General features: G+C 43.1%; 2 non-coding genes across 2 annotated transcripts; both read right to left on the bottom strand.

Annotated features, from left to right (window-relative positions):
- Positions 1-800: 800 nt before the first annotated feature.
- On the bottom strand, positions 801-874 carry trnak-uuu (transfer RNA lysine (anticodon UUU)). The gene has a single exon. It is a non-coding gene; the product is annotated as a tRNA-Lys (tRNA).
- Positions 875-7,966: 7,092 nt separating this feature from the next.
- Positions 7,967-8,048, bottom strand: trnas-cga (transfer RNA serine (anticodon CGA)). Its single transcript has one exon. It is a non-coding gene; the product is annotated as a tRNA-Ser (tRNA).
- Positions 8,049-9,638: the final 1,590 nt, after the last annotated feature.

Here is a 9,638-nt window from a genome sequence, read left to right as displayed (position 1 = left end):
GAACAGTTCTGCTATAAAATTTTGGGACATGGAGAATGTTTGGAGACGGAGTAATAAAAGAGAAACTGAGTATAAAATTGAGAATCAGGAGATATTCAATAAAATAGATAGACGGAGATGGACATGGAGTAATAAGTGTCACTGGTCTTGAAGACTTAACTCGGTTTTCCATTCCAAGATTCTACCAGATCTGCTGAGATTTTCCCGCAATTTCTTTTGTTGGTACTGAAACAAAAGGGAAAAGTCTGATCCTGGACCAATCAGCTATGTCTGCTCTGTGGACGTTTGAATTCCCTGTTCTAACAAAACACTTCTGACCCACACGGAAACCTTACGATCCTGCACCACCCCCACCCCTGTTACTGACAATAAGCTGTTCATTACGTAAACACATATGGGTACACAACAGCAAGATTTACCGAGTGAATTGAGAAAATTTCAGGGAGAGTTCCATTCGGTTTCCATCAGAGCATTCTCATTCAGTTAATTCTATTGCAGCACCATTTGACACGCAGCTGTCACTGTCATGTGGCCATTCGCATTCGACGTCTCTGGACATTTTGGTTGGGGTACATTTTGAATGGAACCTCACGTTTTGGAAGGGACATCGTTTATAGCATATTCGGCTGAACTGATAACCTTGTCTCTTGCACCTGTAGTACAGTGGAGACAGTTTTCACTCAGAAACCAAGAGATGATCAAAAACGGAGGAAACAAATGTGCCAACAAAACCTGCCTCAGCGAGCGAATTCGCTTTTGCAACATTAAAGGAGAGCGGCAAACCTATTAACAAACAACAGCGCCCTGCATGGGTCTCGACCCCACACCATTGAGATTAAAGGTCTCAAGCTCTACCGACTGAGCATACCAGGGCAGGATTGGTGTTGGTTAATTTATCATTTCATTCTGACTTTAATTCAGCTGACACGGCAATTTTCAAAAATCTCGTTCATTCCTCCCCATTGCAAATAACATTTTCTAAGTCGTTCAATTCTCAGATTTATTCCTTCAGACCATGACAATCCATTTAGGCCTTGCCCCGGGATTCACTATTCTCTGTTATTATTTTCATATTTTGACCCTGATCCTTAGGTCGCCGAAGTGATTCCCAGACACTCTGGCAGACTGCAAATCAATCGGAAAAATACCTCAGGAAACCAAATCATTTCTGATTAGAGTGGAGGGAATCCCACCTGCCGAAGAGACAGAGTCCTCACATTCAACACTTTCTTTGTTCTACCTGCCTACAAAGTTTACCAGTTCTAATATTCGAGAAAGGAATTCTGATTATAAAATGTTTTAAAAACAGGAACAATCTTCTGAAGCCATTTCCAATTTGAATTAAATTTTTTTACCCTTTCACACGGTAACAGCCGTTCCTGAGGAAGGAGTTTCCATGAGCTGTGTCCCAGGGCTGGGCAGGAAGCCGCTGATTGAAACTGCAGTGGCCCCTTTCTGTTGGCAGCAGGGGCTTGTAGAGAGTGGGGTCACATTTTGCTGCACGTGACCGTCTCATTCATTGCGGACTCAGGGTCAATCATGGATGAGTTCTCGTGGTTGTATTGTCAGTACATGGTCGATCGCAATACTTGATGTGAAATATTTGAGGCTCTGTGCTCTTTTTAGGCTTGGAGAACCAACACTTCAGCCAAATGCTCTGACCATTTGAGACACAGCAACTGGCAGCAAAATTGTGCGTGTACACATCCAAACGCACAGTGATCGAGAGGATGTGAATAGTAGTAGTTCTCATTATTTTAAGCATCAGTTGCTCATGTTCCCGTGTTTATTGCAGAGAGGGTGAGAGACCCGAGGAGTAACAAACACACCCATAAAGCAATATCAGGACCTGTGTCGTTCTGTCATAAAAAAGCTGCCTGCAGTTGTTCTATTGCAAAGTTGGGTTTCAAACCCACGACGCAATAGAGACTGGATCCTAAACCCAGCATATTAAACCTCTCAGGATTAGTGGTGCTGGCAGAGCACAGCAGATCAGGCAGCATTGGGGGAGCAGTAAAAATCGACGTTTCAGGCAAAAGCCCTTCATACAGGGTTTCACCCGAAACGTCGATTTTACTGCTCCTCGGATGCTGCCTGTACTGCTACGCTCTTCAGCACCACTAATCCTGAATCTGGTCTCCAGCATCTGCATTCATTGTTTTTACCTACATTAAACCACTCGGCGACGCTCCCTGACGATAACTAAGCGCCAAACCTGTCAAGACTAATGTTTCAGCATCGCTTCACTTCAGGCAATTTCCCCTGGCACTTTCTATGAATACCTTAGCATAATTTAAAAAAAAATATTTACAACCATTTGAAAGGTTTGCACGCTGTGGACATTATTGAGAGACTGAATATTCTTCGACAGTTTTCTCCGGAGCTTCAGGCCTGAGGGATGTCCTTGGAAATGTTTACAAAATCATTAGGTAGACGAGCAGAGAACATAGTCAATCTACACTTTTTCAGAAGTCACGTGAGTTTAAAGTGAGATAGCATAGGTTTAATGTGAGAGCAGTACAATTTGAAAAGGATGTGATGACACTTGTTTTTAATACAGACATTTTTTTGCGTGTGGAATAAATTGCCACATTAAGTGGCAGAGTTTGGTGCAATCACAACACTTCAAAGGCATCTAGATGGGTATGCAGACAGGAATTGTTCGGAGAGTTAAGGGACAAATATTGGCAAATATGTTTAGGTTAGTTACGGTCATCTGTTCAACAGGTGCAAGTTGGATAGGAAGGTTTGCTTCCGTGCTCGACAATTCTGTGACACTCCAGTACCTGACAACAGTTTAAATAGACCACTTGCAAAAACGCATGCTGTTTGTTACTAAGTCAGCGTGTTTGAATTTTTTTTTCATGAGGCATAATGTTTTGAAATGACACAGAGGAATGTTTTCCAGACATTTACAGACAATGACCATTGTCCTTGATACATTCTCAAGTTCTCCATCAAATAATTTCGTTGACTAAAAAAAAACTCACAAATCGTGTTATCCCCTCAACTCTCCAGTGAATCCAAAAACTGACAGCTCTTAACGTGGACCAGGTGCAAAACTCAAAAGGCAGAGTCATTACCAGACACACATACTCATTACTTCTGTCTGTGGGGCAGTGCGAGACGTGTATGTCAAGAACTGCTCACACAAATAACACCGAAGCAATTCCAAACGGAGCTTCCCGACATTCTGGAGATTTAGTGCATAGCCAAGTAACAGAAAGTGCTCAAGTAACATTAAACAAAACAGAAAAATGTACCATGCAAAGTGAATATTACCAATTATATTCTCGATTAAATTAGGTCAACAATGCGCTGGTGCCTCCATCTGATCGAGCGAGCCAATCTCCAGCCTCCCTCACCAGGACAGTAATGAAGGAAGTGAGAGAAATATAACAAAGTTTCACGTTGCGATTGCCCACCTTTTAGCCACAACAACAAAAAACGAAGGAGCAGATTCAGTGCAGGATCTGGCTTCACAACAGCGGTGAAAAAACGACGTCCACTCACTTTCAGGGAAATCTGTGAACAACTCACATTGTCCAGAATATGAATACACAGCGCAGGCTGCTAATTCCCATATTCTACTGCTGCCCCGACATTCATACGATAATGTACCTTTAAAGAGAGCGTTTGTAGCTGTGGAATGATAGTGGCAGCTGTTTCCCCTCGCTCTTACTGCCGCCCTTGGTCGGGTTGGCGCTGCAATTCTCATCTTACGCGCGGTAGTTGAGTGTGCAATTCTCTGTTGTGGAAAAAAGCGGAGTGTTTTGCAGCAGAAAGATGTGAATTTCGGATGCTTCTGGAGTTCTTGTTGAAAGGTTCGGTGACGCTAGGAAGATGGTTTGCAGACTTTTCCTCCCTTTCTGGGTGACATTCTCAGCGCTGCCGAGGTTCCTGTGAAGCGCTGCTCTCATGATTTGGTACGAATTCATTTGGTTTCATTCCCGCTGCTTCCGTTAGTTGGGATTGCAAATTGGGTCCAACGGATGGAATCCGTGGATGAGTGCCCTGCTTCCATGAATTGTCTGGCTGTCTTCTGCTTGCTCTGTCCTATTATTGTTGTGCTATTCTAGTCGAATGTGCGGCCCTTGCCATTTGTACGTATTGCTACTGGGGACTGCTGGACTGACGCCCACACAAATTCTTTGCCAAGAACCAATATCCACCCACCTTCATTCGCGAATGCATGGCAGACAAAGTTCGCAATGAGGATTTGCTATGAGGTAATTTTGAAATCATGCTTCCCTGTGTTAAAAGCAAATTCTGGAAAACGATATCCAGACTCCTCCGAACGCTTTGACTTATGACAGCACAAAAACTGAGAGCCTCACTCAGACAAGAACTCACGAGAAACCAAGGCCCAATATCCATCATGTGCAGGTCAAACGTGGTTGACGAGATTCCACGCAGGGACTGCACGATACACGACATAGGAGAAAGAGGCTGACAACTAGACAGCTGCATTCATAATTTCACCTGGACTGTAAACGCCTCGGACAGCTGATCCTTGCAGTTATGCACAGAATATTGAATGTCTCTGATTCCTGGGCTTGGAATTCGGATGATGTGACCGTCTGCAGCACTGGTTACTTCTTTCTGTGAGGTAACTCCTGATGGAACACATGTCACACTCTATTGCTCATTGAGAAATACATCCAAAATAGGAGCTTAGAGCAGCATTTCTGTTGTCCTTCTGGTGCTGTCCCTGACATGCCCTGTGGCACTGCACTTATTCTGTGTTTCCTGAGTGTTCGGCACGTGCTTCCGCGATCGTATTATGGGCAGTACTCTACATTTTCGCTTCAATAACGGGTGTGTGAAGCGGAAGTCCACCATTCTCTATTCTATTTTTCTCTTCTTATGCACAACTGCAATACAGTAAAGGATCAATTAATATTGTAAGATGATAAACAGAGGCGTGTGAAATACCGAAGTTTTAATGACATTTATGCAATGGTTAGAGATTACCTTGATTCAGGAAAAAAAGGATGTAAAGTCTGTTTGGCTGGAGTTGAGGAACAGTGAGGAATGAACTCACAAGCATGTGTCGTTTACAAGCCCACTCGCAGTAACCACAAAGCGAAATAATTCGTACAAGGGGAAAAAATGCGTGAGTGACAAAAATGGCAATAGTCATGCGTGATCTTAACTTCCCATCTAAAACTCTCGGCTCCATTGTAAAAACGTTTGGAGAACCAAAATCAAAGAAAAAAATCCCATATGTCCCATAAAACATCACGAGGGCTGTCTTGGTAAATGATTACTCTACTGGTGACTTAATTTTCCTATTTTCTTGGAAACCATCTCTTTAATTGTGAGCATCAGAAAAGGCTTTTTTTTGCCAGCAAGAAATAAATATGTGATTAACCTTTGTTCGTTTCATGTATAAGAACACTGAGACTCCTCTGCACCGCACTTCTTTTGCATTTCTATCGATTTTAACACTAGTGTGTCTTTTGATTCTTCCCAACAAAGTATATGACCTCGCATTCCCTACATGAAACTGCATTTGCCAAGAATACTCCAATTGTTGGAGGGAATCCTGAGGAACAGAATGTACATGTATTTGGAAAGGCAAGGATTGATTCGGGATTGTTAACATGGCTTTGTGCATGGGAAATCATGTCTCACAAACTTGATTGAGTTTTTTGAAGAAGTAACAAGGAAGATTGATGAGGGCAGAGCAGTAAATGTGATCTATATGGAATTCAGTAAGGCGTTCAATAATGTTCCCCATGGGAGACTGATTGGCAAGGTTACATCTCATGTAACAGCAGTGGACCTAACACCGACCCTTGTGGTACGTTGCCAGGACCTGGACACCAAGGAGAACATGTTCCATCAACTACAACACTGTTTTCTTTTGGCAAGCCAATGGCTGATCAAAGCTGCAATCTCTCTCACAATTCCATTCCTCCGCATTTTGTATACTAGCCTATTGTGGGGAAACTTATCGAACAGCTTGCTGAAACCCATATACAACACATCAACTGGGTTACTGTCATCTACCTATTCAGTCACTTTGTCAAAAAAGTCAACAAGATTCGTTCGGCAAGCCCTACCCATCACAAAACCGTGCTGACTGTCCCTGATCAGATTATTCTTTTCGAGATGGTCATAAATCCTATCTATAATAACCTTTTCCAACACGTTAGCAACAACTGCAGTGAGACACACTGGTCTGTAATTACCAGGGTTGTCTCGACGAAACATTTTGAACAAGGGAACAACATATGCTATGCTCCATTCCATAGGCACTATTCCTGTAGACAACGATGATTTGACGATCAATTCCAAAGGCTCATCAATCTCTTCGCTTGCTTCCCAGAGGATCCTAGGACAGATCACATCCGGCCAAGGGGACTTGTCTGTTTTCACACTCTTCAGTATTTCTATCATCTAATCCTTGTGAAACTCAATCTCTACTACACTAGACACAAGTATCTCTGTATCTTCCTCGCCAACATTTTCATTATCGATAGCGAACACTGTCGAAAAATATTTATTTAGTGCTTCCCCTATCTCCTCTGACTACATACAAAACTTCCCACTATTATCCTTGATTGTCCCAAATTTAACTCTCGTCATTCTTTTATTGCTGACATACCTATGGAAAGCCTTAGGGTTAACCCTGATCCTATCTGCCAACAATTTCTCATGTCTCCTCCTGGGTCTTCTAAGCTCTCTTTTTAGGTCTTTCCTGATATCGGTGGAACCCTCGAGCGCTCTAACTGAGTGTTCACGTTTTGTCCCAACATAAGACTTTTTTCCTTCTTGACCAGGGATTCCACTTCCTTAGTAAACCACTGCTCACGCGTTCTATATCGTCCTCCCTACCTGACAGGTACATACTTATCTAGGACACACAGGAGCTTTTCTTTGAATAAGCTCCACATTTTTAATGTGCTCACCCCCTGCAGATTCCTACCCCATTCTGCGCTTCCTAAATTTTAACTCATTGCATCGTGATTTCCCTTCCACCAGCTGAATCTCTTGCTCCGTGGAGTACACCTCTCCCTTTCCATTAGGAAAGTAAATCTGAGAGAATTGTGATCGCTGTCTCCAAACTGCTCACCTACTTCCAAACCTAAAACCTGGCCAGGCTCGTTACCCAGTGCTAAATCGAAAGTGGCGTCTTCCCTTGAAGGCATGTCTACATAATGTGTCACGAAGCCCTCCTGCACACACTGGACAAAAACTGACCCATGTATAGTACTCGTACTGCAGTGATCCCAGTCAATATTTGGATATTGTTTTGAGTGTTCCAGAGTTTTTCATTATCCCAGAGTCCAGATGAAGTTTGTATTCCTCACGTACGGGAGCGAGAATTTTTTCAATGCCTCAGATCAGTTCCTGTGCCGAGAACATCAGAATTAATGTCCCTTCCTCTACTCGGACGGACAGTTCACACTCGTTCATTCTCCTCTGATTCCGTTTCCCAAACAGTTTCTCAAGATTTCCAAAGTTGGATCCAAAATTATATGGTTTGCTTCCTAAACATTTTTCCAACTGCCAACTGAAAATATTTTCACAGTATCTCTTCACAATCCTCTGGCTTGCACCATGTCCAGGGATGAGAAGTCCCGTTTGGTGGAGAGATTTCCTCGGCTGGTGAGTTTCACTTTGGAACAAAGATGGTTCAGTGGCAATTTCCTCTGGTTGTTTGTAATGATGGGAGAGGGAGCGGTGGGGAATGAGGACTCTGACGAGCAGGAGGAAGCGTTGCTAGTGACCAGAGTCAGAGAACAGAGGACAAGGGATTAAAGGAATCGTTCAATAACAACTGCCGAATCCCGAAGTGTCGGGCAATGTATCTGGAAAGAGAAACAGAGATAATGTTTTAAATATGGAACATTTCTGATGAAGAACTCCAGTTTCCCAAGTCTAATCAGATTACAGGCCTGGTTTGCAAAGCAGGCTTTCTGTAGTTTGAACTGCTCCAGCAAGAGAGGATTTATAACGTAGTCAGCAGGATTCGAACCTACGTGGGGAAACCCCAATGGATTTCGAATCCATCGCCTTAACCACTCGGCCATGACTACAGACAATGCTACTTTCTTGAGCATTGACCAAATCAGCCGTGATCTCATTGAAAGCTGCCGCTGTCTTGATGAATTAAATGCTTCCATCTCCTTTCATACCTTTGTTGTCATTTGTAAGGTGCGAGACACCAATGTAAAAGAAGAAAAACACAAAGTTAGGAAAAGATATTTGCAGCCAAATTGAGTCAAAATTATTTATTGAAAGGAAAATCACACTTGGCAATTTGCTAGATCTCTTTGCGAACATGACAAGCATAGGTAATCAAGGGAGCTATTGATCTGAGTATTCTTGGACATGAAACAAACAAAGGTTAATGACATATTCATTTCTTTTTCTGGCGAAGGAACTGGTCTTTCTAGATGCTCACAATGACAGAGATTTTTCCCAATTAAAGACAGCAAATAAGTCCCATCTCACGCTGACACCATCGTGAGGGCTGCTGTTTTACAATACCACAGAGTCAGGGTCAATTCCCGCCTCAAGCAACTGAATGTGTGGAATTTGCACATTCTCCCCGTGGCTGCGTGCGCTTGCTCTGCTTTTCTCCCACAGTCCAAAAATGTACCGGTTTGTTGAAATGGCCGTGCTAAATTGACTGGGTCAAAGGAGAGGAATGCATTTGGACTCGGGCGGGTCGGTGTGGATTTGCTGGGCCGAAGGGCCTGTTTGCACATTGTAAGTATTCTAATCTACAGTAATCAATGACCAAGGTACGGCGCACGTTGTTCGATGGGGCATATATGACTTTTCGATTGTTTTTCTACAAAGTTTCTTTCCAATTCAAACGGGAGAGGAAGAAGGGAAATGAATGTCTCCCATAATTCTTGCCTTCTTTTATCATTCACAGGCGGTATTTATTCCTGTACGTCTTTTTTTACACTGTGGTTGCTGTTAGTGTTCTTGTAAGCCACACCGGCTGGTTTCCTCTTTCCTCAATGTTCCTCATCTCTAACCAAACACACTTTCCATCCTTATCTCCTGAATCAAAGTAATCTCTAACCATTGCATAATTGCCACGGAAACTGGGATTTTCACACGCCTGTGTATGTCATTTCCCAATATTAATTGATGGTTTACTGTGTTGCAGTTGCGCACGAGAAGAGGAAAACAAAATAGAGGCCGGTGGTCCTGGGTTTCAAACACACGTAATTGCAGCTAAAACGCAGATTACTGCACACAATGCAATTACGGAAGCATGCACCGAACCGTCAGGAAGCACACAATAAGTACAATGCTGGATATCATGTCAGGAACAGGACTAGAAACACAACAGAAATACGTCTCTTGGGTACTATTTTGGACGTATTTCTCAATGAGCTATCGTGTTTTACATATGTTTCATCGGGAGTTACCTCACACAAGGAAGTAACCAGTGCTGCTGACGTTCATATAATCTGAGTTCCAAGTCTCGGAGTCAGAGACACTCAGTGCCCTGTGTGTACCTACAAGGAACAGCTGTGCATGGGGTTTACAAGGTAACTGAACTGCATGAATGCAGCTCGATAGTCGTCTGTCTGCTTCTCCTCTATAGTTTTCTGTGCAGTCCCTGCGTGCAATCTTGTCAACTATGTTCGTCCGGCACAAGATGG

The sequence above is a fragment of the Chiloscyllium punctatum genome, chromosome 27 (genome assembly GCF_047496795.1).
Source record: "Chiloscyllium punctatum isolate Juve2018m chromosome 27, sChiPun1.3, whole genome shotgun sequence".
Classification (NCBI taxonomy): Eukaryota; Metazoa; Chordata; class Chondrichthyes; order Orectolobiformes; family Hemiscylliidae; genus Chiloscyllium; species Chiloscyllium punctatum.
This window is presented reverse-complemented; position numbering and strand designations above follow the sequence as displayed.